We start from the raw sequence: 6,000 nt of genomic DNA on the forward strand, positions 1-6,000 counted from the left end.
CAAAAATATGCAGATCTATGGTATAAACCAAGGGCCTACCTAGCCTTATGAAGAATCTCCTTTGGCTGTTCTGTTTTTATAATTCATCAGATACAATACCTAAAACTAGCTAATAGCCACTTTTAGAGGAAAAAATACAGGTTAGGCAGTATCACTGATTGTAATGTAAGGAAATTTCTAAGCTCTGTGTGAAATTCCATAACCTTGACAAGTCATTATACCCAAAAGTATTTTGAAGGGGTTTCCAAATGAGTTGAATATGAAGCATGCATTACAATTGTTATTTCTTCAATCTCCTCATCTACAGCAGTAACAAGTAATGGCAAATATGAAAACATTTTAATGATATAGACAGCTGGATAGAAGTCATCAGCTAACTTCACATTGTCATAAATGATTTTACACAATTTTCAGTTTACGTAAGTTTATTGTTCTATTACAACTCAGAATTAACAATCAGATGAAACAGAAAAGATTTGCTAATAAGTATGCTTTTGACAAAATAAGAACAAATCTTTGAAGACAAGAAAAAACTTTGCAAAGGTACTAACAAAATAATGTAACATAGTTAAAAATTCAAATTCAGTTCTATTATCATATATATTGTATTATCAATAGTATAATAGAAGTGCAGGAAAACTAAGGTGAGTTAAATAAATAGCAGCCAGGATTTAAACTCCCTGTTGCACCTCTTTGTATTGCAAAAGCATGGTAGCAGTGATGTGGAACAGGACTGCCCAGGCTTACTAGCTCTGAGGATCCACTACTCATAAAATTTTAATAACCGTTATAACATGCAGCTTTTCAGAGATAAAGAGCCTGGCTGTAAAATTACAACCAGTCTTGTAGAATAAGAGCTAAAACTACAGAAGAACATCTGGACTAAGATGAGCTAGAAGAAAATACATGTGCACACTTCAGCACTAATCAGGAGACTTCCTATATGAATTAATTGGAAGAGGGGATGTTGTTGGGTTTTGGTTCATGACACTCATCTTCACAAAATCTGATTTCTGCCAGGTCCCCCTACAAAGCTCAGAGGTGTTGCTATTAAAGCCATATTCCTATTTTAGTACTCTAACCAAGCCTTAACTTCAATTATTCATAAGTATAAATAAATTGTACCTGAAGGACTTGTGTTCTTGAAAATAGAAACTTTTGGGGATAATTCTTAGTCCTGTTCTTCATGATATATGCATATTCATAGCTCTTTAGAATAATATCTTAGCCCTATCATTTGTGATATATGTATCTGCATAGCTTTAATTCAGAAGTAAAAAACTGAAAAATCAGTCATAGCAGTGATGACAGAGATGAGGGAAAGGTGATATTTCTGAGAACACGAGTGACCTCTTGGTAGTGTGTAAACAATGCAATATACAAAATACAATACAAAAAAGACAAAAACAACAACAACAACAAAAGAGAAAGAGAAGAGGAACCAGAAGAGTGGAAGTCTTAAAGAAGCAGAAGCACTGGTTATGAAATTGGGAAGGGCAAAGCAATTGTTAAAGTACAGATCTTCATCAAAGATGCAGGCAGGAGCACTCAAATAACAGGGGAAAACCTGAGCTCACTAAGAGCATGCCTGACTGTGGAGAAACTGGAAGGGAAAGGAGAAAGGAAAATGGTGTCTCATAGGATGGTGTTTGACGAAGGTTTGCAATGAAATGAGAATTTGTTTGGCAGACAGTGAGTCTGCATCACTGCTAGAAAAGGTCAGCCAAGATGTAAAAAACTCTTGGGTTTGGTATCAATTCGTTGCCTCTCTAAGAGGGTCTGGCCTTCTCTTTCTGTCCTGTAGCTTTCAGCATCCTGAAGCTATATGTACTACTCCCCATATAAGGCCATTACATAAAATCCATTTTATTATATTTTTTCCTGTTCAATCTCCTACAGTGTGCCAGGTGGCATGGAATTAAGAACAGTCATGCAAAATGCCCTTTTTATATCAGGCAACGTTTAGATAATATCGCTTGTTGAGTGCAGCCCTGTTCCCACTGAAGTCAGTGGGTGCTATTGAGCAAAGGTACCAGATGAGATTAGGCCTTATGCTTTTGAGGCACTGCCCCGTTATAGTCCAAACCTCAAATAGCATCTTTCCTCTAACAAACAAGCAGGGATGGATGGGAGCAAGCTGCTTCCCTGGCTGTTTCCTGCAGCACTATTTTATACCCACCGTCTGCCCACCCATCTGTTCAAGCCCTGTTACAAAAACTGGAAACATTCCTGCTTTTTAAATGGGGGGAAAATGCCTAAAAAAGAGGAATAGGTGCTGTGAGAATTCCATGAAATGACTGCCCTGATCTTCCCAATTATGTACGATAAAATCAGGAAATTACGAAGATTTTTATTTGTTTAAGAGTACAGTCTTTTATGAGCATTTTATGAAAGCAACATCTTTTGTTAAGGATTTATCAACAAGTCAATGGTTACCTGTGGTGTCACTCGGACTGCAATTTGTGGACTGCCAGGCAAACCTTGAAGTACTTTGTAGGGCAAAGCTGTGGGCCAATGATTTTGGAAGCCTTTGCTTGTAGAGGGAACTGCAGAGCTGGGACCTGAGCCCACAGAGCAGCCCAAACACGTGGAAGCAACAAGCCCCAAGGAGCACTTTGCAGCCAAACTCTGTTTGGTGGCACCACCTGTCACCAAGTAGCTCCAGCCCTTTATGGACCTGGCTTTAGCCACAGGCAAAAGTTTGGAGCTCATGACAAGGCCACATCAGGGCTACCTTGAGGATGGCAGGCTGGTCTTCTCCTGACTTGTAGGACAAGGACAAGGCAGAGCTCAAATGGAGAGATGAGAGACAGGGAAAGCTTTGCTCTTCAGTGGAGCTTTCTGGGCTTCTGGTCCCCTGTGACAGCTGCTGCTCATGCTCCCGCCCAGACTCCACGGCACCATTACAGGCAAGCCCCAGTAGGGAGCCGTAGGGCTTGCTGTCATGGGGTAATGTTGGCTTTAGTTTATTATCAGGGACTGCCTCCTTTGAGACAAGGATATTTCTTGCAGTGACTGAGGCCAGAGCCTTAGAAAGCCATCTTCAGAAAAGCCAGCAGATGATGGCAAGCATGCCCTCTTTGTGAGGCTGTGGTCCTTGTATAAGCTAAGAAACGAGAAAAGGTTTTCAGTTTGCAAAGCAGGAAAGGGATTTGCCACAGCAGCCAGATGAGGAGGTCCTTGAGGATGCTTCTTGCAGTGACAAAGTAAGGATGTTTGGTATTGTGCCAAGGTTCAGAGAGGCATATCAAGCCAGCAAAGATTCAGCAATGCTCCTGGAGTGGGGAGGGAATTTATTTGCTTTTAGATACAGTCATAAGGATTGACTTTAAATAATCCGAACTCCTAACTTGAAGTCTTACTGGTGGCTTTACAAGTAGCTGGGTAATAATATCTAAGACAACTCCAAAAGGGAAAGTTGCAGCTGGAACCAGGTCGCAGGATGCATGGGGTAGCAGCTTATTATATTTTATGGCCCCTAATTTTTGCTTTTCTGGAAATTAAATCAGTATTTCATTCAGAAAAGGGAAGGAGAAAAAAGGCAAAATTAATTAAAAAATAAATAAATAAAATAGGTAGACCAAAGGCCCTCACCATGACAGGAGGGGACACTGCTGTCAGGGCCACCTCGGCTTGTGCACAGATGGAGGTGGGTGGAACACAAAGAAGTGCATATGTGGAAACAGACCCAGCTGGAAACAGTCACTAGAAATCATGTAGTTCAGAGCTGTATTAGCTTTATTAAAAAAGTAACTAAGTTCAAGCAACATCTATCTCATACAGCATCTTTTTAGAGGGATTTTGTCTTAGATGGGGGACTGGTTACTAGTCATAACTATTCATTTTCATTTAAAAGAAAAAATAAAATAAAATTTGATACTTGCTGTTTGCCAGAGAGGGCTGGTACTGAACTTCATCTTTTCTTGAGTTTATAAAGCCAAGAAAGCTAAGCAGCTTGGCTGTTTTTCATGCTGTGACTAATGCCAACTAGTTTCACTGAAATCAAGGTTTATGAAAGAGTCTCTTCAAACACTCCTGTTTGAAGCTGATGGCTTAGGCTCTTATCTGACCAAAAGGATCCGTACAGAACACAGAAATGAATTTTAGCTTGAATTACTGAATGTGGATTCAGATTCCAATAAAAACTAAGTCACTGGGATTTGGGATATTTCTAAATGAGAGTTTCAAATCAAACTGCTTTGCCTCTGTCGACAATCTTTTCCACACCAAGAGCATCTTGCTGTATTAAAGAAAAGGCCTATCAATGGTGTATTGCAACAAAGACAGTCTTTTTCACTAGACTTGGCTCCAATTAAAAAAAAAAAACAAATATTAGAAAATGCTGAACAGCTATAGTGAGCATGAACAATTTAGACAAGTTTCTAGCTGAGAGAAAATTGACTCATAAAATTTGGGATGGAAAAAGTCTGAACACAGCCTATGGGACAAATGGTGCTAATAGTAATCTTAAAAGATTGATCCAATGGCAATTACTCTCATTTCCTTTCCTTCCGAGACTACAAGTCCCACTCTGCAGTGCTCCACTGTGCTTCAAGGTAAAAGACAACTTGTGAAGCATGAAGTTGAATGCTGGGAATTGTAGTCAATGCACAATGAAGCTCCTTATTAAAGATTATTACAACAGGCCTATCTTCTACAGGCAGATTATAATATTTCTGAAAGCTTCTAGCCTTCAGTAGGCCTAATATTACAGTCTCCTGGTGCTTAGTTAAAAGAGAATATTATTCTGCAATTTGAACAGAAAGTATTTCACAAAAGGTGAAATAATTGAGTGTTGATGTGAGAAATTCTATTTCTGTAAAATAAATCCATTTTTAGGGAAGCAAAATGAGATGGAATAAAGCTGACTGCTCTTAAACTCTGTCTGAAGAGCCTATGGAGTCCTGAAGAGTGTGAAGAGCCTACGGTTCAGTCAAATGCATTTATTATTTTCAAAACTTAAATACCCCAGCCTTAAAAAAAAAAAATAAATAAAATAATCAGTGGGAATTTGGGGAATCTGAACCTGCTCCTCCGAGTCTGATTGGTGTTTGGACACTGAAGGCAGGGTATCCTTGGTTGGTTGAATCTGGAAGCCAGAGGCTGGTCCGTACCAGCACAGTCAGGACTCAGGCTCTTTGGTGATGAGGGCACACCTTGTGCCACCACAGCTCTTCCCAGGCCCCTGCATAACTGCTGCTCACATTCACATCCCACATGCCTTATGTAATCTGCAGATATTGCAGCTCAGCAGTCATTACAGACCCGGAGGCACAAAGTTTCAGTCCTAGGCTCTGGGGTGCATTATGGGCTAAATGAGATCTTGTGCTCTGTGGCTAACGCTGTAATTGCTGTTGTCAGTGCTGTAGGACTGCAGCTACCACCTATCTCCAGTACATATAAATATATGTGAAGAAGGTAGTAACAAAAGTCTAAATGTGCATAGAATAAAAAATAAATAAAGCTGGAAGTCTTTAAAGAAAGAGGATAATATATAAGCTCCTGACTCCTATAGCAAATAACAGGTCTTCAAGAGGGTTTTCTGCTCTCCTGTGTTGGCAGCCACTTTGTTAGATAATTGCTGTGTTCCAGCCAATTGATACTGCTACACAGCTTTTGGAGATTGTCTGGTGCTTATTAGGGCAGGAAGTTTGCCCATTTTATAAGGGATGCAAACAAAATAATAGGAAACTTCTAGCATTCTGTCTTTACTGCTGTGCTTACCACTGGGACTTTGAAATCAGTTTTGCTGACAATATGTCTGTTCTGTAGTATCTAGCACAAGTGTTTTTGCTAGAGATGTATTTATTTTCTTCTGGATGAGAAGGGTTCATTAATTTGTCTTTGTTACGCTTATTAAAATGGGATCTCTCTGTTAAGAATGCAGGGTAGGGAAGAAGTAGTGAAGTGGTTTTCTTCTAGACTAGGGGACTGTGCAAGTAAGTAAGGAACTAAAGTGCTTTTGTTCTGCTTACTGATCTAATGCTACTTATAATTACA

The 6,000-nt window shown here is 39.6% G+C and overlaps 1 long non-coding RNA gene across 1 annotated transcript; it reads right to left on the reverse strand.

Annotated features, from left to right (window-relative positions):
- Positions 1-407: 407 nt before the first annotated feature.
- On the reverse strand, positions 408-3,985 carry LOC310892488. Its single transcript, XR_014578178.1, has 2 exons — positions 3,881-3,985; positions 408-3,275 (listed from the first exon to the last, which is right to left on the reverse strand). It is a non-coding gene; the product is annotated as an uncharacterized lncRNA (long non-coding RNA).
- Positions 3,986-6,000: the final 2,015 nt, after the last annotated feature.

Source organism: Anser anser (genome assembly GCF_964211835.1).
Source record: "Anser anser genome assembly, chromosome: 1".
Lineage (NCBI taxonomy): Eukaryota > Metazoa > Chordata > Aves > Anseriformes > Anatidae > Anser > Anser anser.